We start from the raw sequence: 25,122 nt of genomic DNA on the forward strand, positions 1-25,122 counted from the left end.
TCAGTGCCCAGTCACCCCATCCCCCCACCCACCACCCCTTCCACTACCCCTTGTTTGTTTCCCAGAGTTATGGTGTCTCTCATGTTCTGTTGCCCTCACTGATATTTCCCACTCATTTTCTCTCCCTTCCCCTTTAATCCCTTTCACTATTTTTTTATATTCCCCAAATGAATGAAACCATATAATGTTTGTTCTCTGATTGACTTACTTCACTCAGCATAATACCCTCCAGTTCATCCATGTTGATATACTATTAATCCTTACCACCCAGTCTTCCCTCCCTCCATCTCTGACTAGAGTGGATCATTGAAGATGACATGCCATCAGTCTACAATAGTTTCACGCTGGTGGACAATGATGTGAGGGGTAGGTGGAGTGGGCTATGGGAAGCTCAGCAGGGGCTTCCATGATTGTTCCCTATGGGGAGCTGTGAAGGATTTTAAGAGGAGTGACAAAATAAAATCTTTGAAAACTGAACTTTGGCTCATGGTGGAAAATTTGGAAAGGAGATGGAGTTGCTTTGGAAATCACACTCATGTTCCCCCACATGTAAATATGTACAATGTATCTTTGATTGAGGGTCCTGTCTTGTTTACCACTGTAAACCCTGTACTGAGCAGAGAGACCAATACACTGTAGGTGCTCCTTGAATATTTGTAAGTTGATTTCAAAGAGTGAAAAGGGGGGCCATGAGAAAGAACTATTATACAGTGACAGGTAAGTCTTTGTTACAGTGAATTTATTCTGAAGAGAGGTCTTCTGCTTCCTTTAATCATTGCATGCCTCTCCTAGGACTTAGCACAATTATAAGATTTTCCGTATTATTGCAGAAGGCTGCAGACTATATCTACTCACCCAACTTGGCACTGACTGCAGTGCTTTGCACACAGTAGGTAAAAAATTAAATGCACTGAAGCATAGCTGTAGTTTAATCTTTTCTAATTAAGCATTGAAGAAGTAATAGTGTCATACACCCGACCAGGATTCCCTTCAACAAAGGAGAAAGACATCCAAATGATTACGTGGCCAAACAGAACTTTAATTGTATAAAATGAACAGAAGTCATGCAATAGTACTGATCAAACTAGCCTCCCCATCCAACACCTGCCAATCCATAAGTGCTCCTTCTAAGAAGCTCAGAACATGCATTAGGAGTTTCCTAATGGCTCCAGCTATAAGTGTATCAGATTAATACTGTATTCTCCAGAAAGCAATATATCTCCCGCTGTTCTAGAATAAACAGAAAATTACCATGAGACAACATATATTAACATATCCAGTAAAGTACCTGGCAGGTAGGGGATCCATGACACTCCACAGTCATTGTTGCATTTGTGCTTCTTTTTCAAGTATTGTTAAAAATCACATGTCCTTTTGTAAAATGATCCCAGGTGAGTTTTAGAATCAGAAACCAAAAGATAGGTTAGATACGCTACTAAAAGCAAAAAAGAGAGAGAATACAGATATTACATATGGTTGTTATAGCAACCGAAAGCATATCTGATCTCCTCATTGGCCCCCACCCTTTGCCACAATCCCGTTTGCAGATAAATAACCTCTGGTTTTTCTTTTAAACTGCCCATCAGGACAAAAGGAAAAAAAAAGTAAACTGTGGCCTCTGTTTAGTAGGAAGGATTCTGAAATCATAAGGGAAAAGAGAAAAAGAAACAGAAAGGCTGAAAGGAACAAACAACTTGAGATCAAGAAAGTGGAAGCCAGAAATTTGTTTATGCAAAACTTACTGGAGTATTTTTCATTAGCCTTTTCATAGGAGTGGCCGGCAAACCCATATGCAAGGACAGTGCAAAGAATCCTGCCTTGTCTTCATGCAAATAATCTGTTAGAATCTTAAAAATCAAAAGGGGATGAGAGAATAGAATACAAACAGCAAATCTTTATTTCTTCTGATCAAATTTAGAGTTCCAGACAGCTTTCAATGAAAACAGAATGCATCAAGTCCAGACTGAGTCAAAGCTTGAAAGCCCTGGGTTTCATTAGACAAATTTGGGGCTGTGACTGTCAACCTTGGAAGCATAAAAAATATACTTCAGCACCAGGCTATGTGATAATACCATTTTAGTTCTAGAAAAACCACAAGTGTCACCATCAGAGGGAGACACAGAGATCTCAGAGCTTGGGGTGTAGGTGAAAGAACTGAGTCTCAGAGAGGGAATGTGACTTGTCCAAGGTCATAACTGGTAAGTGCTAGAGCTCAATTAATACTAACACAAGATGCTGAGATATAGCAGACAGTGTTCTACACGCCTTATAATCATTTAGTCATTGTGTCTGCCTTTATTATGATGTCCATGTAATATATGAACAAACAGACATGGAGGTTAAGTGTCACGCTCAAGACAACCCAGCTACTAAACAGACATGTTGAGATTCAAGTCCATGCCATCTGATCTCAGGGTTCATTTCTCTTAGCCTCTTTGCAACACTTCTTCTCCTCAGGAACTGCTATTTGCTGAGTAAGCCACTCAGCCATTCCGTTTGTCCTTGCCCTGCACCCAAACAGAAATAGATAGGAGGTCAAGTTTCTAATAAAACAGTAATATTCTCTTGGCCTTTCCATACTTCCACTTGCCCAGTGCACACTGGCTGCTTCCCTATCTCTATACTCCATTGAGCCTCCCCGTTCCTTTCTTCCCATTTGCAGAACAAATCTGGGAGAACCAGTCAGTTCCATCTAATTCTATTTGGGAACAAATTCCCTTCAAATCACTCCACTAGACAAGTCTAAGACCATGGTCTAGCCATCTCTCTTAATGCAAAACCATGTCCAGTGTTCCATTTTGAAAAGTAAGTGTTAATCAAAGGAAGAATCTAGGGCTTTGTGTTCTCAGGGCTCCTGCTGTCTCCTGCCAGGGAAGCCTTGCATTCTGTGGTTACCAGCCTGGCCCTTCAGTCATCATTCCTCCAGCCTGGGAGCCAAGTACAGAAGGAGAGGGCTGGGAAGTGGGACTGGCAGAAAGGACAGAGTGGACCTGGGTTGTTGCATGGGTAGTAGATGATGCAGGTTCTGAGGGAGGTGTGAAGCCCACTGCACTGATCCCCCTCAATCCCTAGACATTCTTGCCCTGGAGGAGCTCTGGAAATTGTTTCCTGCCCTGGATGTTAGAAGATACATTCATTCTGCCTGGACTGCATTCCTCTAAGCTGAATTTCACTTCTTCCTAAGTTTCTTTTGCCCCCACTAAATTAGGTTAAACCTCCTCTATATGTGCTTTCACAGAATGCATCACACTTGTTGCAATATTGCTCTTTACAAGAATGTTCATGGCAGCAGTATTTGGCCCCAAATTGGAAACTACTCGAGCACATATTATGGGGAGAATGGATAGATAAATGGGGGTTTATTCACACTGTGGAATACTACAAAGCAACAATAGTGAACAAACTACTACACTATGGAGTAATGTGGATGAATGTCATAAAAGCAGCCAGTTACAAAGAGTGTATATGGTTTGGTTCCATTTATATCAAGTTCAAAAACAGGTAACATCATCATTATCATTATTATTATTATTATTATTATTATTATTATTATTATTATTTTGCCTTTAAGAGTAATATAGTGATTACCCCTGGTGGGCAGTGACTGAGAGAGAGCACAGGGCATTTTAGGGTACTAACAATATTCCATTTCTCGATCTAAGTGCTAGTTATACAAATGTGCTAACTCTATGAGAATGTACCATTTATGAGTTGCGTGTGTCATACTTCAATAATTTCTTACCAAGAAAAAAAATTAATACTGTTCTGTATTTGATATCTTTTTCTACCTACTAAACTCTGATTTCCATGAGGGCAGGGGCCATGAGCATCAATTTCATTACAGGACCTCTGTCTCCTATTATTATGTTCCTGGAATATAATGAGCTCTCTCATATGCCTGTTGAATGAGGTATGGAATAGATGGATAAACAGTTTCTTTTCAATTCTTATTATCACAAAATAATCAAAGCTATAATCATCTCTCCCAGGTCTTGATATTTGAAATTTTTCAGGGCAAAATTCCTATTTGCTTTGTTACTGTTGAATCTCCTGTTCCTGGTATGGTCCCCAGTACACAGTAGGTGCCCAATCAATATTCTTTAAAATAAAAGAATGAACGGTTGACCTCCGAAATGATCTTTCCATCTCCAGTAATTCTTTCTGAACTTCATGTCTGATCACTCTTATTTTAATGCAACTGTCTTTAGGTCATTTTTATCTATTTACTTTTAAATATTTTATGTATTTATTAACAAGAGACACAGAGAGAGAGGGGAGGGCAGAGACATGGGCAGAGGGAGAAGCAGGCTCCATGCAGGAAGCCCAATGCAGGACTCGTTCCTGGAACTCCAGGATCATGCCCTGAGCTGAAGGCAGATGCTCAACCACTGAGCCACCCAGGCGTCTCTAGGTCACTTTTTACTTAAAGTATTAACTTATCTTTAATGCCCATGAGAGAAAGATAAAACACTTAGTGTCCAGGATCCAAACTAGGTTTGCAAATCTATTGCATCTATTCCTCATGAGGATCCATCTTTCCACAGAGAATGTCTTTTCTCCTTCCCAACCTGCCCTGACTGCCTCACCCCTCAGTCACCATGTCTGCCTATAAACTCCTTCCAAGGTTGATGGTCTACACTACTCACCAAGTTTTGCCAGTCCCTCCTTTTAAGATGAGCAAATAGAAACATCAATTCATATTTACATTTTACTTCTCAAGTAGACCAGGCACATTCTGAGAATCATGTATCTTTTTTGAAATCTTAGACATTACTTTTAACATTAAAGATTACCAGGACAATTTGATTGATGGTTCATGGGTACCTTTCAGCATGTGCAAAAACACATCCTTTAATTTCAGATTCCGCATTTAAAACAAAGACCACAGTTTAAGCAACAAACGTGCCAGGCTCCTGAGACGTGGAAACCTTAATGCCTCTATTTGCTCCATGCTCTGTGCTGTCTTTGAAAAGACTAACTCCCATGAAGAGGCCAGACAAGCATTCATTGCTACAAGACTCAGTCCTAAGGCCAAAAGTGTCCCTTCCCTGCACTTCCCACTCTTTTCCTTTTCTCAAGCCACACAAGACATAGCTTTGCATGAGAGAGAAATTCCTTTGGTGCCAAACACATGAGGGTAAACAAAATCCATCTCCCCTGGCAAAGTTTCTCCAATCTAATTTGTGTAATTACCTATCTCCCTAATGATGTGCTTGTTTACAGATTAAAGCTATGAATCTAAGCACAGAAATAAGATTAAATCTTATGAATTAAATTCTCATTTGCTTAAATCATCTGGATATTCTTTCTTGAAAAGAAATTGCAGGTAGAAAGGAGGACATTTAAGTTGCTGGTTTTAGAAAAATACATACAAACATAATTTTTAAAATTAGACACCAAGCTGATAATAGGCAGAGGTATACACTTAGTCTTAGCCTTGCTGATGTAAGATGAGCTTATCTGGAAAGCCTGGGGGTAGGGGAACCAAAACAAAATACAATTTCCATTATTGTTGTTTATCCTTCTAAAATCTTTCCAAATAAAGTAAGGACACTCCCACCTAGACCCTGTGGTCTGCCCTTGAAATCAGTTGGTGACTTAGCAGTGAACTCCCAGTAAATCCTAGCAGACACAAATGAGAGGGCAAGGAGAGAGAGAGAAAGAGGAGAGGAAAGATAGAGGGAAAAATGGAAAGTATACCTTTAAAGGCATAGTCTGGCCTTCACACATATACACCAAGACTTCAGAATTAGCGAAGTCTGCATGCATGAGGCTCTTCCATCACCATCCAGAACATAAAATGTAATCAATCCTTATGGACTAATCTTTTGGCAGGATTTTTTTTTGAACTATTTCTAGTGATGGCACAGTCCTTTCTGAAAAATCTGTAGTCACCGAGACATGATAATAATAGCCCAGACATAAAGCTAAAAATTATAACTGGCAGGTATTCGGAATCTCCACCCACCTAACCCAGCACAAAGTGCTTCATATGCATTCTCTCATTCATCTCTCACAACACTTCTGTGAGGTCACCATTATCAACCCCATTTTGAATGTGAAGAAACTGAGGGGTAATATATTTTTTTTGGATCTGACTTCAAAGGCAATGGCAATGAAAGCAAAATAAACACATGGGACCATATTAAACTAAAAAGCTTCTGCACAGTGAAAGAAACCATCAACAAAATTAAAAAGGCAATTTTCTGAATAGAAGATATTTGTAAGTACGTTATCTGCAAAGAAGCAAATATCCAAAATATATAAAATATATAAAGAACCCAGACAACTCAATAGCAAGTACAAAACCTATGCAATCAAAAAGTAGTCAGAGAGTCTGAATAGATATTTTTCCAAAGAAGACATAGAAATGACCAACAGATACATGAAAAGATGTTCAATATCACTCATCTGTAGGGAAATACAAATCAAAACCCAATGAGGTATCATCTACACCTGTCATAATGGCTTATCATTAAAAAGTCAAGAAATAACAGGTATTATTGGAGAAGTTGTGGAGAAAAGGAACCCTTTTACACTATTAGTGGAAACATAAATGGGTAGAGCTACTTTGGAAAATTGTATGACGGTTCCTTAAAAATTACTGGATGAATATATATATATATATATATATATATATATAATAGTTTCTTTATTCATTCATATATATATATATATATATACACACACACACACACACACACACACATACACAATGGAATATAATTAACCAGACTTACTGTGGTGACACTTTGTATGTGATGCTATGCAATATTGAATTTTGTTGTACCCTAAAACTACTATAATGTTATATACCATTTTTACCTCAATAAATAATGAAAATAAAAAATGTGCTATGTTAAAAGTTGTTAAAATTCAAACTTCTAATTTCATGACATGCAGTTTAGTAAGACTAAATAATTAATCAATAATTCCATACTATCATTTTTGTGGTTTGCTTCTTTGTGGCTGACTTTTAAGTGTTGAGTTTTCAAATAAATGAACATATATTCATTTTTCTTAGACCATGTTGTCACAGACTGAGTTAAAGCTCTGAATGTTCTCAGTGAATGCTTATAATGTTACTTTTTAAGGAAAATGCATTCTACAATTGCTTTAAGTAGAAACTCTTCTGTTATAAAGGTCTGTTGTCTCATCGACCTTTGTGATATGGGAAAAAATATATATATGCACATATGTATATATTCCTGTAACGAATTATCAAGACATCTATAGGTACATTCTCTCAAAGGTCTTTCAATGTCCCAACAGCTAACATGTGTGGTAGTTAAGTTTGGACTAGTATTGCTCAAAATGCTTTGCATGTATTATCTCTGCTAAGACTCAGAGAAATCTAGGTGGATGTTTCATTTTATGGGTGAAGAAGAGAATCTCTTGGAGAGAGTAAGTGACCTATCCAATGTTGCCCAACTAGGAAATGGCAGAACCAAGAATCCAAAGAATGGCAGAAGCAAGAATCCAAACCAAGTCCAAATTACATCATCAGTATTTTGAACTCTTTGTAAAAATCAAAAGCATCCACTCTGAAGTCCTTCACTGCAAAATTTAGTTTAGTTTCTACAGTCTTCAGATTTCTCATCTGTAAAATGAGGGCATCAGATGAAATGACCTCAGAGATCTTTCTGCTTCATAAGGGACCCAACACTTAACAACGCTCAATTACCAAAATCAGACTGGTGGAAAAGGAAGGAATAGAAGTATCTAGCAAAATATCCACAGGCACTCAAATTGAGTTCCCAAGAACCTGTACAGATAATCCTTTGGGAAAACTTTTATCTTGACCACTTTTCCAGAGACGGACATCATAGAGGGGAGAGGCTCAACCATATTATTTAACATTAGAACAAATTAAAATTATTACTGTCACCTTTAGGTAAAAACATAAACTTCAACATTTCCTCTTTGAGACAGCTGTTCACACTGTTACAATTCTCCAAGCCAGAACAAGCTGAGAAGGTATGCAGTGTGCCCAATAGGGATTATTGGACTATTTTTTCAAGAAGGTGGTAGTTATGTAATGCAGACTTGCTTTGGGGCAGGGCTCAGATCATTAACTCAAAATTGTTCCTGGCTCTTTATCATGTCACACAAAGAGGTTATTATTACTGTTTCTTGTCTGTGTGCATGCAAAAGTCCTAGGTAGCATGAAGTGGTGACGAGTATAGGGCAGAGGAATCCCTTGGGTTCCTAGTTAAGGGCTTAATTGGGTCTATTTTAGAGGCTGGCTGTAGCAAAGAGGAGTTTTCGCCTTTGATCACAACTCCCCAGATGCCTGGCTTCATGCTGAATACAGGAGCTTCCCCGGTACAGTCCCTGTGGCAGGTCCTGCACTTAGGGAGCTATGCTGAGGCAGCAGTGTCACTTTCTGTCTTCAATACAATCTCCCATTGGCTTCACTGAACACAGCACTATAAAAAACTCCAGTGTTCACCTTTCTGAAAAATAGCCCCATTCTTTCCCCCTGACTTGCAACACAGTCCTTGACAAATTAACACACTTAAATAAAGCTTGATTCTAAGGAGACAGAAAAAGGATGGTGGAGGAGGAAGAGAGATCGGGCACCTTGTATTATCCTCCCCTGCTTTAGTCTTCCAAAGCTTTCCCATTCAACTTTGGGAAAATGGATCCTGGGGTAGCCCTCTCATTTGCCGCCTCCCAGGGACATTCACCATTGTCTTGTGGTGTTCTGATGTAGCAGAAGTTTGGGAGGAGGAAAGATATTAAAATGTGAGCCCAGGAGATAAGGATTCTAGGAGAGCTCCCACCGAGGACTGCTATCATGAATCCTACTGGAGGTTGTGTGGGAAGCTTGAATTTTGTGGGATAGAGAACCTGCACTGCAAGAAGCAGCTAAGGCCATTAGTGCTATTCTTACGAAAATTTCCAATCATGCTCAGAAGAAGGCATTTTAAATCATCTCATTAGCTGACATTTCTCAAGCATTACCGTGACAAGGGCACTACATTAGGCACAGGGACTAGAGGAATATAGATGTCATCTGTTTGTTAGAACTGCCTAAAATTAACTTGAATATTTACTAAACACCACTTGTATGCTCAGCAGATTTATCCATAGCCTATATTTATATACTACCTGTTTAGTGAGCTATATTAAAATGTTTTAGCATGGTTCAAATCCATACTCTCTATCCCTACAAAGTCCTCTCAATCATTAGTACTTGAGAGTAAATTCCAGTTTCACCTGTGGCTCCTCTCCCAGGTCTTCCTAAATACCATTTCAAATCCTTCTTACCATTAGATCACAGGTAGGATCACATTTATAGGTCTGTAGAATGGACAAGATCTTGGCTATTGCCCTGTCTGACATTTCCATTTCAGAAGGGAGAAAGTAAACCCAAAGAACTAAAATGAGTCACATCAGGTATCCAGAAATTTATGATGGAAGTAGGGTCACACCTGGGCTTCCTGAAGTCTACCACAGGTCTCTCTCTAGCTGGCTTCCGGCTTCTTGCATTGCTGAGGTCATACATGTTATGTTTCCAAAGATGAAGGCTGAAGTAATAACAGACAAAAGGTATCACTATTGATCACACACATTTTGTGACACACTGTGTGTGTTGGCCCTGCCCTCTGTAGTGTTATATTGAAAAGTTATGTGTAAAGGTCATAAGGCACATATTAGCACCCACAGTCAGGTACTCAGCTGTTCACACAGTGCCTCACAAATGTGCTCAATGGACTAGTGAGTTCTGTAAGGAGCTTTCTAACCAGGCCCACTTTCTCCAATGTTTCTTCCATCCAATTCATTATCACCATGTTTCTTCTTCCAAACTGAAATGCTGATCATATCACTGCCTAAAATGTTCAGAGTGGTACCCATTCAGAACATAGTAGGTTTGGTTTAAAAGACCCTTAAGGATATGATGGTTTGCTTTGCAAGACCCTTCAGGATATGATGCTAGCTTGCTCCTCTGGCCTCATCTCCTTCCTGCATCTCCTACACGATGCCAGTGGCTCTCCCTACCCTTCATGGTCTGTCCCCTCTGGGACCTCTGAGCTGCCACATGCACCAACCCTTGCTGCTTCACCTGAAAATTCCCATTTATCCTTTTTATTTACCAGGGACATGATGTGTTACCTCTTTTTGGAAGTTTTTGCTGATGTCATCACCTCACCCATCGCCTTTCTGGCTAGATTATTCTCCCCTGTAAATACCTGTATATGGCACTTACCAAAAGTATTTTAACTATGTATCTTCCCCCTTAGACCGTGAGCCACTTGAGAAGAGGACTACTTCTGTATTCTCAGCCATAATAGAAAATTAAGCACGTGTAAGGTTTGTGTGATGCTACAACAAAAGGCAAAAAGTTAGAAAATATAAAACAAAACCGGAAGGTAACCCAGTCCATATTTTCAACTATCACTCTCTCCTTCCTCTTATAAGCTTTTATTAACCACAGATGATGTTCCTGAGTATCAGAATGGTCAGCTACAGAGCTAGGCACACACATTGGCCCCATCTCTTCATATAAAGGGATATACCCACGTGGAGTATTGCCTGAGTTTAAAGAGAACATAATCCTGCAGCAGTTAACTTGTCTCTCCCAAACAAATAAGAGCCCTTGGTCTTGCCCAGGTGGGCATGTAGCAGTTGAGCGGCTGAAGCCCACAGCAAGAGCTAGGTTCAGCACTGCCTCACAGGGAACAGCTCCACCTGCTGAATCCCTCCCTATTTCTCTCCCCATTCAGCACAGCGTTCCTCTAACCTGCGTAGCTGTGTTCACATTTTTTTGAGAAACAGTAGCTTCAGAGAGGGGAGAAAGGCATTTTGCATTCAGTTGGAGGATTATAAGGATATATGTGTGACAAATAATCACACCACTCCTTGAAAAAGAGAAAAAAAATAAATGGTTACGTCAATATGCCAAGACTTTCTGTAGGGCCTCCTTTAAAGAATTAAGCTATCAGGGTGCATGGTGCTATTTAATCTACCTCCCTCTTCAGCAAGGTGGTGATAATCTCTATCTTCCCGTGGATAAAGGGGGAGGTATGAAAGCGTTCTGATTTCTCTACTCATATCCATCACCAAACAATGTGATAAACACCGATGTGAGTAGGAGGTGGTGTTAAAACACAGGCAAGCAATGAGTAAAGCAGATTGTTTGGTAGGAAAATCTTGGGCAAACACATTAGGCATTTCTGGCTGGTACAAGATATTTGAACTACCAGGGATAGCGAAGTGAAAGTTGCTGAATTAAATCACCTACAAGAAAATGAGACTGGAGAAAGGCCAGAAACCAGCAACTTATGGGAAGGAAACATTTTGTCAGTCATCCCAGACAGGCATATTGCAGAAATTGTCTCGTCTAAAGGATGTGAAACTCATTTACTATCCTGGTTTTCTGTCTGGACTGCAGTCCAAATATTGCATTTTAAGAAACTCTGTCCAACAAAAAATCGCTGTGCAGGAAAATTAAGTAGCACGCACCAAGTGTTTTAACAAAGAAAAAGAATAGGTCTTAACTAGAAACCCATGATTTTGCAAGCAATTTAGCATAAGTAAAATGTAAGCAGACCTAAAAATAAGGAAGTCCATTAAAGACACAAAAAAGTTGGCTATAGGGTAGTTTTAATAATAGATCAAGGTCAGACAATTCAAATGTGTTCTGATTGAATTAGGGCCACTTAGCTGTTAGGATGAAATACAGAAGTTGCATACAACACTATCTAGTTTAAACAGTCCCTGATTTAGAGAAAGAAATTAAGGACTCCTTCTTAAATAGAAAGTAACATTCTTCAAGTAAAACAAGGAAAACTACTTCAAGAAGAAATAACCTTAAAATTTTTGCTAAATAACTGTCACTTTAGGTCTACCTTTAAAAAAAGATTACATTTATTTATTTGAGAGATAGTGAGCACACAAGCAGGGGGAGCAGCAGAGGAAGAGGGAGAAGCAGGTTCTCCACTGAACAGGGAGCCTGACAGGGGCTCAATGCCAGGACCCTGAGATCATGAACTGAGCTGAAGGCAGATGCTTAACTGAATGAGGCACCCAGGCTCAGCTCTACTTTTAATTCAGTGCTATAGCTACTGCTGCATTTGAAGCAGTTTTATCATTTTTTCCCATCTATAGAGAAAATGTTTGCTTAATCACATAACTCAGGCAAGTAGTTTTGTTTTCATTGAAAAGCAGCCCTATAGTTTATTATATACCTATATAATAGAATTTGCCTCAAACTCAGAAAACAAAGCAGAGACACTGAACAAGATTGTCCAGTTATTGGTATAAGTATGGCTGATGATTTAGATATGAAGGCAGAAGCAGAGATGTGTATGTGTTTATAAACGTCCTTCACACCCACACCCACACCCAAACACTAATATGCCAAAGTCCATGACAAAGAGAACCCCTAAGTGTTTATATCTCTCTAGACAAAGATTTCTGTGAATACATTTTAGCCATGACAACCAGAACTCTACCTGTTGCCTAATAATGTTCATATCATTAAAAAATGTTTCTCCCACAATTCTTTTCAATTAACTACCAAGGGAATGAGTAAGCCTTAGGAGTTCTGAAAAGTCTACCTCTCAAAAGGAGTCCTGGATCATAATCTTTTAAATCCTACAGAGAGTCTATGGATGAACCACCAAGCTCTAAGTACATGAAGGGTCAAGACAATTACTGATTTAATCATGAACAAATTCCCAGAACCTGGCATACACCTAATATGCATTAGGCACATGATAAATGATGATTTACAACTTGAAGAAGTTGAAGCTACTTAAAGATGAAATATCATAGTGTCCCCAATGCAGTAGAATATAATGGCAAAGAGCTGAGTTTTTTAAACCATTAGCTGTCTAGATTGAAATCCCAATTCTACCTTTTGCTATCCTAATGACCTTGAGTGGGTTATTTAACCTCCCATTTTTCAGTTTCTTATTTCTAAAATGGGGTAATGACATTGCCTACTTCCTTTTGCTGATATGTGTCTTACCAAGAATAGTGCCCGGCACACTGTAAACAGTAAGCGTTGGTTATTATTTTATCAACTTTTGCCTAAGTTCTCGATACATAGCCGTCCTTACCTACCTTTAATTGAATTCCCACTATGTCCAGACTCACTTGGGAAATCCACTAACACCTTCGGGTCACTGTGCCTGAGAAAACATGTCCGTTAATCCACAATTCTTTTCTCATTGTCACAGTGCTCTCAGTTCTCAGCTGTCTATTATTACAATGCAATTTTATTTCTCACAATGCAATATGCCCTCACCATTTCTCAAATGCTCTGGCCTTGCTGAGACTTCTGTATCATGGGGGCTGGTTCTCAATCCAGCTCCTTAAATTAGGAGCATGAAGTTATTTTCTCCCTCAGGCCTGAGGCAATGCTAGCCCCTACCAGCCATCAGCACATCCTGGCAGCAAGAACATCAGACTTCATTAAGACACAGCCCTACCCCACCTGCTATGAGGAGGCTGTGACTCCAACACAATTTGATTTATTTGGTTTGAATCTATGCTCTCTTTCTTGATCTCTCTCTGTGTGTCTGTCTGTCTAATTTTGGGTCATTTTACTTGAATTCTGTGGATGAGCCAATTCAGATAATTTATACTTCATGAATCAAGACAGTAAAAATATCCAGGTAGCCCAACATTAGGTGTCTCAATGTTGACCAGTAACCTTCCCTATCAAAAAAGGCCAATAAAATGATCCTATACTGCTTTAGTGTTCTGATATTTTAGTTTTAAAAGATTTGTTTGAGAGAGAGAGAGAGAGAGAGTGTGTGTGTGTGTGTGTAGAAGACGGAGAGAGACAATCTCTAGCAGAATGCCCACTGAGTGCAAAGGCCAACAAAAGACTCAATCTCAAGACCCTGAGATCACAACCTGAGTGGAGATCAAGAGTCAGACTCTTAACCAACTGAGCCTCCAGTGTTCTGATATTTTAAAGTATATTTATCAAGCACCTCCTATTTCTGATATTTTAAAGTATATTTATCAAGCACCTCCTATGTGCCAAATACTGGTACATAAAAATGAATGGTACAGAGCCTTGTCCATTGATTGGAATACAAGCCCGGGCTTAGAGAGAGACATGAAGAGAGTAACTTGGCACATAAGATCTCTTCTCATAAGATTTAGGTGTCTCTTCTTCTTGGAAGTGTTGAAGAAACTCTCACCAAGGAGTTGATATCCAAGCAAAGACTTAAAGAATGAAATGGATTTAACTGGGCAAAAGCATGACTAATTAAGTTTCTAAGCAGAGGAAATCGCGTGACTTCCTCTCTTCCTAGGGACAGAAACAGAAAACCAAAGGTCCACGCTGGAATTGAGAATTTGCAGTGGCTAATAGTGTGTATGCCTGTAAGGCAAGAGAATCAGAGTCAAGCGACCACCCTCAAGTAACATGCAGGTAACAATTCTGGTATCATCATTGTGCTCTGCTACTCACACACTCTCAAATCTCCTCAAACAGGGGATGGCAAACCTTTCCCAAAAAGGCAAAGAGCATAAATATTTTAGATATTATGAGCTATGTGATCTCTGTCACAACTATTCAACTTTGTCATTTTATGTTTCAACTTTGTTCACTTTTGCACAAAATCACCCAATACACAATATGTAAGTAAATACATAGGGTTGTGTCCAAGAAAACGTTATATCAAATAATTTTCAGGTATCACAACCTATTCTTCTACTTTTTATTTTTCTCAGCCATTTAAAAATGTAAAAACCATTCTTATCTCGTGGGCCATGCAAACACAAGTTCAGGCCAGATTTGGCCCATGGGTCATAGTTTGATTACCCTGCCTTAAACAAACTACCTCAAATGCTACATGTGAAGAAGATAAATTACTGTCTCTCCCTCAAATGGTAATTAATATAAGTGTTGCTTCTTTACAGATATTTTCAAGACCTACATTCATTCATTCATTTTTTTCTTCCAATATATTATTTAAATTCAAGTTAGTTAACATATAGTGTAGTATTGGTTCCAGGCGTAAAATTTAGTGATTCCTCACTTACATGTAACACCCTATGCTCATAACAACAAGTGTCCTCCTTAATGCCTATCACTCATTTAATGCATCCCACTGCCCACTTCCCCTCGAGCAAACTTCAATTAGTTCCCTATAGTTGAGAGTCTCTTAAGGTTTGCCTTCCTCTCTGTTTTAATCTTATCTTTCCTTCCCTTCCCCTATGCTTATCTGTTTTGTTTCTAAAATTCTACATAAGAGTGAAATTATGTGGTATTTATCTTTCTCTGACTTATTTCACTTAGCATTATATACTCTATTTCCATCCACGTCATTGCAAGATTTCATTCTTTTTGATGGCTGAGTAATATTCCATTATACACATCTTTATCTACTCATTAGTCAATGGACATTTGGGCTCTTCATAATTTGGCTATTGCTGATAGTGCTGCTATAAACATTGGGGTGTATGTGTCCCTTCAAATTACTATTTTTGTATTCTTTAGATAAATATCTAGTAGTGCAATAATTGCTGGGTCATAGAGTAGTTCTATTTTTAACTTTTTGAGAAACCTCCATACTGTTTTCCAGGGAGGCTGCACCAATTTTCATTCCTACTAATAGTGTAAGAAAGTTCTCCTTTCTCTGCATCCTTACTAACATCTGTTATTTCCTGAATTGTTCATTTTAGCCAATTTTGACATGCATGATATGGCATCTCACCGTGATTTTGATTTGTATTTCTCCGATGATGAGTGATACTGAGCACTTTTTCATGTGTCTGTTAGCCATTTGTATGCCTTCTTTGGAGAAATGTCTGTTCATGACAAGACCTACATTTAGTTTGAGCAAGAGGTACTTGGGTATTTCCTTAGTTGATGAGCTTTTAAGGCAAATACAATTTTTCCTTCTCCTTTTCCTAAGATTTTAATCTAAATTAAATAAATATCAAGGAAACGCTTACAGGAAATGAGGCTTAGGTGACTCACAGAACTTGTCTTGTCCATTTAGGCTGCTATAACAAAATACCACTGACTGGGTGGCTTATTAATAGCAGACATTTCTTTCTCACAGTTCTGGAGCCCAGGGAGTTTAAGATCAAGACATAATAAAATCCAGTGTCTGGTGAAGGCCCACTTCCTGGTTCCATAATTGGCAGCTTCTTGCTGTGTCCTCACATGGTAGAAAGGGCAAGGGAGTTTCTTAGGTCACTTTTATAAAGGCACTAATCCCATTCATGAGGGTTCCATCTTCATGACCAAATCACCTCCCAAAAGCCCTACCTCATTGAGGGTTAGGTTTCAACACATGAATTGCCGGGTGGTGGTGGGGGGCACATTCAGACCACAGTAGAGTTCATCTTACACTTTGGGGATAGTCATTCATATGTCACAAGGCATATTTATTATTAGCTGAAAAGCACATTTTCAAGTCATTTCTGTCTGAATATGATGAAATTCCTGAGTCATTGAATTGACTACAGCAGCTTCAAAAGTCTAGGCAAAAATTCCTTTTTTTTTTTTAAGGCAAAAATTCCTAAGTCACAAGTCCGAAAGCCAGATCTGGACTTTGCAACATCATCTTAAACCACAGTCTGATTTAGAGTCATGTGCACAGAAAACTCAAAGACCACAGAAATGTCCCTTCAACCACTCATAGGCTGGTGAGCCAATGCTGAGAGCACATCGCCCTTTATCTCTGACCATGCCTTTCCTTACCTGCTATCCTTTTCTGTTCTTTTTTCATTTTTCTTCTTTGTGTACAAGAATGAAGAAAAGGGATCAACCAATTAAAGGCTAAACTTATTCCTATATATTTATATATATATTCTTCCTCCTATTTGTAAGTTATACTAGTTCAGTATGGATAACACAGATATGCATTCTCTTACTGCCTGGAATAATAGTGCTATCCTAAGGGCTGATCATCGAACTCACCCTAATGCACCCAGTTCCCCATACAGATTTGGGAAGCATTCCCAATAAAATGACAGAAACACCCACTTTTAACTCTTTAAAGGCAGAAACATATAGAATAGCCCGGAAAAAAATCCCATCACTGCCTAATCAAATTCTCCTGTGTATAGAGAAGATAGCCATAAGATTTTGTGTTTGTGTGTGAGAGTGTGTGCATCTGTGCACATAAATGTACTAGCATACATGGGTACACAAAGATTCGGGGGGAAAATTTACCCTTTGGGAAAATCAGGTTCCTTTTGTTAGTGTGAGTTCAAGAACTTAATAGGACTTTTTAAACTAGGGACTCTAATCTGATATTTAAACATATTGTAAGCCTTGGTTTGAAATATCTTGGGCACAGAGATGGCGAAGAAAGAGAGTGCCATCCTTGTCACACCATGTCGACTGTGCTAACAACCTAAAATGAATCCAAGACCTAAGATCTGGGTAGTTTAAAATAGGCAGGAGTAGTCTTTCCTCCTGCCTGGTCCTATTCTGTCTGCGAAACTCCTCATCTTGTATAAAGACCAGCCTAAATGTCACCTCCCTTTAAAGCCTTGCCTCCCACTCTCAGGAAAAATTAGTTGTTCCCTGTTCATCTTTGCTCCCATAGCACTTTGAACAAAACTCTATTACAGCTATTATGTACTTATCATACTAAATTGCAATCTATCTGTTTATGTGTCTGTCTATTGCCACCAGAATATTCACCCTCAAGGGTAAAGGTCAGGTCTTATTCATCTTTGTATTCTCAGCACTCAGCACAGTGCTGACACAACAGCCACTTAAAGCATGTTTTAGTATTTTTATTATTAAAGAAATGCATGCCCATGTTAAAAATTCAAAACAGCACAGACTGGTATAAAAGGAATGGTTAAAAGTTGCCTTCCCAGCATCCAGACCATCAGTTCCATTTCCTACAGGAAATCACTCTGAAGACATGCTTAAAAATGGATAAATACTACATGCACCCCTTCCAGCCCACACCCAGCTGACCAACATGCATGACTCTCAGAGCTGCCACATACGCAAGAGTGGCTGGCTTCACTGGCAACATGACAGGGCTGGGTAGGAACCCCCACCCAGGGCAAAGGCCAGAGAAGTGCTGTCTCTACAGGACAAGGGTGCCATCAGACTAGGACTCAGTTCTACTCTGCACTCTTTGGGTTGATAGTGAATTCACTCCACCCACTGACACATTTTCCTCTCTATTTCATCTCTTTCTCTCTTTCTGTGATTTATTCCAGTGCTTCCGTTCCTCTGTTTATAATTCTGTCTTTGTCTATCTGCCTTTCTGTCTCTGGTCTGTCTGTGTCTTGCCTCATCTTCTCCTTACCCTGTTCCTTCTTGGTCTATCTCTGATGTCTCAGTTTTGCTCTATGTCTTTCTCTCTGCTTTTGTAAGGATCTCATATGTCTCTCCCTCTCCCTCTTATTCTCTCATTCCCTCCAGTTCTCTGCTTCTACTGTCTCTCTGTCTCTTTCCTGGGTTTCTTTCTCTCTCTCCTTGTGCTCTGGATGTTCTTCCACTCAGCTCTCACAATCAGTGAACATCTTTACAGCAATGTCTAATATTCCACTTTTGAGAGCAGAGATGTAAGTGTTGTACATGTTCAGTGCTTCAGCCTCAGTGAGCATATGGAGACGCATGGGGATGCACACATCTATTATATCTGTGCTCGTATGTACATATATGATTTAGAGACGGAGACTGAGCTCAAGACAGAGACTGAGATTTAAAATGAAATCCATGCTCTTTTATTGGAGACAAGAGGCTACCAGAATTTCTGGCAGGGGTTGGCAGTCAGGTTGGTGAAATTACCTCCAGATCTCTCGTTCTGGAAGCAGCAAGGGGGTAAACAAAAGGCCTGGTAGCCCCTGCTGCTGCTCACTCTGAAGAGAGACACAGAGTGATCTTGCTGCTTTTCAAAAACCCTGGGCAATCGCTTTCTCCCAACATCAGTGATTGGAAGCAAATCAGGAAACTTGAACGTGGGCTCTTTGTTTCGTTCAGTTGCCGGGAATTCAGTTCTAATGAGGCCAAGTTCAAAATCTCGCTTGCTCACTTTTGTTTTGTTTTTTTCCATTTTTCAAATAACTTTAAAAAAATAACTCAAGCAATGCATGTTTATTGAGAAACAACAAAAGCAAAACTATGGACAAGTGAAAAACATTACCTATAAACCCAACATTCATTATAATCACAGAACATTTTGAATCACACCCTTCCTATTTTTTTAACAGAAGTGGTATTTTACAGTATATAATAAATTTTTTAAAGTACTGAGCCCCTCCCATGTGCAGGTATATTTCTAGGGGCTTGAGATATTTGACGGAACAACACAGACCAAAAAACCCCGATTTCATATGGCTTATATTTGTACTATTTTGTAATCTATATTTTTCCCTTCCCAGTATTTTTGTGGGGGTTTCCCAATTCAATGTATATATTTACACAAGCAATCTTTTAGTGCCTGAATATTCTACAACATACATGAACAACATCATGGGTTGTTAGTTCTAAGTGAAAAGCCATCTTCCCCATGGAAATAGCAAATAAAACACCATAGTTGCTAAGGTCTGGCCCCTAAAATGTGCCACTTTGGTGCAAAGATTATTTCAAGCTGAAAATAATCAAAGCCCAAAAGACTTAGGGAAGAATTTTTGACCTTCTTCCAACTGCCCAAAAAAATTGAGATGGAGGACCTGCTCCAGGAAGGGAGCTATCACCATAGACAACATAGTATAATATGAACTAGGTGTGGGAGACAGGGAGGAAACTAGCAAGGTCTTTGTTAAAATTGCTCTCTGTGTCTTCTTGTTTCCATATAGAGCAGAAAGCATTTTGTTTACCATACATTTATTCTTTTTCATCTTCCTGTGAATTGTCCTCCTCTGCCCTCAAGTCTCATACCCCTTTCTCCTTAGTTGAAATGACATATTTATTTATACCCATATTTGGAATCTCATGTTTATGTGGATTCCCTACATGTAAGAATTAAATTTTATTTTCTGTTGCTGTGTCTCATGTCAATTTAATCCTTGGATCAGCTAGAAGAACTTTTTTTTTTTTAAGATTTTATTTACTTATTAGAGCATTTACACATGTATGTGCATGAACAGGAGGAGGGCGAGAAGGAAAGGAAGCAGATTCCTCTCTGAGCAGGGATCCCAGGGGCGGAGCTTGATCCCAGGATCCAGGGATGATGACCTGAGCCAAAGGCAGATGCTTCACCAATTGAGCCACCCAGGTGTCCCTAGCTAGAAGAACTTTGAAGGACAGAGGAAATTTTCCCACCACCACAACAACAAATATCTAGTAAGCAAGTTGTGATACTGTGACTTTTAATAAGAAATGTATATTTTATCTTCATTTCACCTCTGGCACCAAGACCCTTGAAATTTCCTAAGTTGTGAGAGAGATGTGTTAATGAGAGGACTATGGGACCACACCTAAGGATGGGGCCCGGTTGAAAGAACCACCAACCCCCTGATTGGAGGGCTGGAATTCTCAGTCCTACTCTCTAACCTCTGGAAATAGGAGAGGGACTGAAGGCTGAACTGATGGCCCATGGCCAATGATTTAATCAACCACGCCTATGTAATAAAACCTTCATAAAAACCAAAAGGACAGGGTTCCAAAAGATCCTAGGTTGGTGAACATGTGGAGATTCAGGGAGAGCAGCACGCTCAGAGAGAGCACAAAAACTCCAGGCCCTTTCTCCACACCTTGCTCAAAGTATCTCTTCCACCTGGCTATTTCTGAGTTATATCTTTTGTAATAAACTGGCAATTTAGTAAATAAAATGTTTCTCTTAAGTTCTGTAAACTTCTCTAGCAAATTAATCAAACCCAAGGACAGAGTCATTAGAACTTCTGAACTATAGCTGCCTGGTCAAAAGCAACAGGAGACACCCTGGCACCTGAATTTGGGAGGTGGAGGGTGGCAGTCCTGAGGGACTGAGCTCTTAATTGGTGAAATCTGATGCCATTTCTGAGTAGATGGTGCCAAAACTGGCTATACCACATCCTGCTGGTGTCAGAGAATTGCTTGGTGTGGAATCTCCCCCTCCCCAACACACACACACACACACACACACACACACACACTGGAAATTAGGTCCAGAGCCTTATTACAACTATTCTGTGCAAACAGCCAGAGACATTGAGAGGGATGACAAAAGAGTGATAAAGAGTCCTGGACTTCTTATAAGAAAACAAAACTGGAATGGAAGAATGAATGTAACTGCAGAAACAGAAACAATATCAAGGGACACCTGGTCGGCTCAGGGTATGATCCCAGATCCTGGGATCAAGTCCCACACCGGGGATCCCTGCAGGAAGCCTGCTTCTCCCTCTGCCCATGTCTCTGCCTCTCTCTCTCTCTCTGTCTCTCATGAGTAAATAAGTAAAATATTTTTAAAAAGAGTATTTTGGAGGGTGCCTGGGTGGCTCATTTAATTAAGCATCTACCTTCAGCTCAGGTCATGATCTCAGGGTCCTTAGATGGAGACCCACATCAGGCTCCCTGCTCAGCAGGGAGTCTGCTTCTTCTTCTCCTCCCCGTCCCTCCTCCAACTAGGCACATGTGTGCACTCTCTCTCTCAAATAGACAAATAAAATATTTTTTTTAACGAGCACATTTTGGGAAGGGGAAGGCCTTTTGCTTTTAACCCCTCAACTCTCCCCCCAAAGACCCCAAAGCAAAAGGATCTATGGCCCATAATTTTGTGTCTCAATAGCCTCTGCTACTCAGGTTAGGGAAGATGACTAGAGGCTCAATCCATTGGCTTCAGGACACAACATGTTTAGTTGGTGGTCTGATAACATGATTCTTATCAGCACTTTCTTTAGAAAATGTTTAAGTTGTCCATACTGTCACTCTAGGTTCATTAGCCAGAAGGGAGACACCAAATAGCACATCCCACGCATCCTCCCAGAATAACAGAAGACATGTATTAATAACCCCAGGAGAGCCACTCATGGGGACCGATGGCCCTTAAGGCTTTGATCAAACTGCATCACGAAACAGTTTATTACCAAGTAAAAAGTATCAGGTTACTGCTCTGAAATCAGGTTAGGACAGGGAAAACCCCGAGGTGGGGTGCTTATGCCAGGAGTTCCCCTACCATCCCTCTTCACTGACATGTGAAGTTTTCTCTAAAGAAACTCAGAACTGAACCCTTACAGAGGGTCAATGTGATCAAAGAAAAAGCTTTGGAGCCAGAAAGGGCAAAAATCAAATTTCAGCTGTGCCACCCTCTGGCTGGGTGACCTTGGGCAAGTTCCTTAAACCACAACTCCCACAACTTTAGAAAGAGGACAATAATACCTCATTTGTATTATGGTAGTGGGAGGATGGACTGAAATAATGTGATACTCTAGAATCTACTTACAGGGAAGCTGCCCACTAAATTGGTGGTTATTTATATTATTATGAAGAGGGGCTTCTATTATAATCAATATACCTTATCTGGCTCTAGAGAGCTATCATGGTGTTCAATCAATTATCCTTTGCTCACATCCCCATCCCCACTCTCAAAGTCAGAAGAAGTAGAAAAGGCAATAGCTGGTAACTCAGTTATAATCCTTGAGCAAATAAAATCCATGAGTTTCAATAGGCATCTTTCATTTTGACTACTCCTGCCCACAAATGTTGACATGCTAGCTTCCCTTGCCTGAGACCGCACTTACTATTATTTTAAACTACATGTTCTCTACATCCAACAATTAAGGAAGGGAAGAGGTGTCTATGCCCCTCTCATCCCCCAATCCGCCCCTACAACTAGCTCAGTTATAAGTAATCTGACCTCTGAAGTCCATTATCAGTGGAATATGGAGAATGGGTCTTTGCCAGACACCTTGCTTGCAGAAAGTCCCATCATCTCTCTTTGGGGTCCCCTTTGAAAAGTTTAAACACTGCCAAGGAGCATGACTTTTTATGAGACCACTTGCTCTGAAGCCCAGCATAAATAATTTGAATAGATGGGCCTAGAACTCAGGAGCTCCATGGCAAATATCCACACTTCTTCCCACATCGGCAAACATTATAGACACAGGTGCACAAGCTTCAGGCAAACAGAGAGGCTAGGATGCAGCTGTGTTCTAACTCTTGCCTGTGGAAAGCCAACGGGTGGGCCGAACCAAGAATCAGTCATAGTGTGATAAAATGCTGTTGGCAATCCTCTTCCACTAACTGACCTGCTTAATAGCAGTGCCTTGACTTCCCTACCTGAGAAATGTAGATATTTGTCTTTCCTATCTCATAGGCCTGTGGTGAGGGGGGAAAAAAATGAGGTAGGGGAAATAATATTCCAATCTTTGAAAGCTGAGGCATTTTGCAAAGGAGATGGCTATAAGTGATCTAAAGCGGTATAACAACATTCAGGAGTGCTATAGAAACAGACACTGTATCTTTTATACACATGGAAAATTTCACTTGGGATTTCCTAAGAACATTCACGTCCTTTTACTCTCTACTTACAAAGGCTCTGTTCTTGTCTTATTGCTCAGCAAGAGCCCACCTCTGTTTCTTGCCAACCATTTGACAATTCTATTCATCCCACCTGAGCAGAGCCCTGCCCCTCCAGAGTAACCATCCCACCAGCATGCTGTCCGGCTCCACCTCACACTGACCATGCCTATACCCTGCCATCCCTGTTGGCTGCTGCAGCCACACCATTTTGGCTAGTTTCCTCTCTAGGACACATGGATGCATTCTCCACCCTTTCTAGCCAGAGATACAGAAGAGTAATGGAGACATCCACAAAGACAGGGACAAATATTTTACATATGTTCAGTGACTTAGCATCAGCTGGCTGGGAGCCAGATTAACCTACCCTATGGGCAGCCTGTCCACTGATGTTTCTGACCAAGGGCGTAAGCAAAGGAAGACCCTTTGGGGAAAACTGTGTGTGGCAAATGTCTAGGTAAAAATGAAACAATGATGTCTCCAGCTGAGATTTAACGTTCAAATAAAGGCAATCATATCTTGAAGTGGACATACTGGTTTTATTTTCTTTTGGGGCTTGGATTATACCCAGAGTCACTGGAAGATGAATGTGTATATCTTTGCTTAAGGAATATTTTTAAAAACTATTACTAATATTAAAACTTCAGTTAAACCTAGTTTACATTTAATGTAGGCTCATTTCTTGGAATACACAGTTTAGACATCTCTATGCTTGCCCTTCAGTTACACTATCCATTCAGCTCCAAATATCCTTGTAATAATCTCCATCTCTTCACCAAAATCTACTGTCTCAAGGTCCACTTGAAGCACCTGCTCTGCAGTGAGGTTTGAAGACCACCCCAGTTTATTGATGTCTGATCCTCTTCTGAACTCCTATAGCTTGCTGTGCCCTCAGGGACACCAAGCTTCTGTCTCTTCAGGGGACTCTTTGGGTACAAGATAGAAAGGGCTCCGAGGGCACATCTATGTGCACCACTCCACACATACCTCTATTCTCAGTGTCTAACAAATATTAGGACTCAATACATGTTTGTAGAATTAAAAGTAAATATGGTAATTTGTGTAAGCTTCTTAGCACAATGCTGCCACAGGGCCATCTCTCCTTGGAGGTGAGCAATTGTTCTTCTTTTAAATAAATTACCAAAGAATTATTAAATAAATAATTCCATCAGCTTTTGTGCCTTAGTCTATGAGTTTCGGTGGGGGGGTGGTTCTCTATAAAAAAATGTGGCTAGAGTTCCCAGAGTCAACATTCAGATCATTTCCTCTAGAAAACCCCACTAGCTATCTTAAGAGAAGCTAACTTCACAGTCTCATCCAAAGCTTTTTTTTTCTTTTTTTTTTTTTGTTCAAAGATAGAAAGTTCCTTAACAGGAAGCTGTGATACAGTAAACATAATAAATTAGGTTTTTAGGTTTTGTTGCAAATCCGCATTGAAATGAATGCCTGCTTAGATCTCCAATGTTTTGATATCCTATAAATAGATATACACATAAACCTTAGAAAAAGGAGGAATCATGTGAGATGAAAGGCTTGTTCTCTGTAGGTCATGGGTATGGGTCATTGTGTCATTTGTGCATCCCCAACACTCCGAGTGCACTTTACTTAAATGTAGTAGATAAAAATATCCGCAGGCTGAACAAACTAATAAATGAATTTTAACCTGTAAGGGATTTCTGTCATGCTCTGGTCTGTCTGCATCCTTTTAGAGAGGATGAAACTGAGGCCAC

The 25,122-nt window shown here is 39.9% G+C and overlaps 1 protein-coding gene across 1 annotated transcript in view; it reads right to left on the bottom strand.

Moving 5' to 3' along the window:
• SORCS1 (sortilin related VPS10 domain containing receptor 1) overlaps window positions 1–25,122 on the bottom strand; it is a 499,230-nt gene that overhangs the window by 468,860 nt on the left and 5,248 nt on the right.

Source organism: Canis lupus, chromosome 28 (genome assembly GCF_011100685.1).
Source record: "Canis lupus familiaris isolate Mischka breed German Shepherd chromosome 28, alternate assembly UU_Cfam_GSD_1.0, whole genome shotgun sequence".
Classification (NCBI taxonomy): domain Eukaryota; kingdom Metazoa; phylum Chordata; class Mammalia; order Carnivora; family Canidae; genus Canis; species Canis lupus.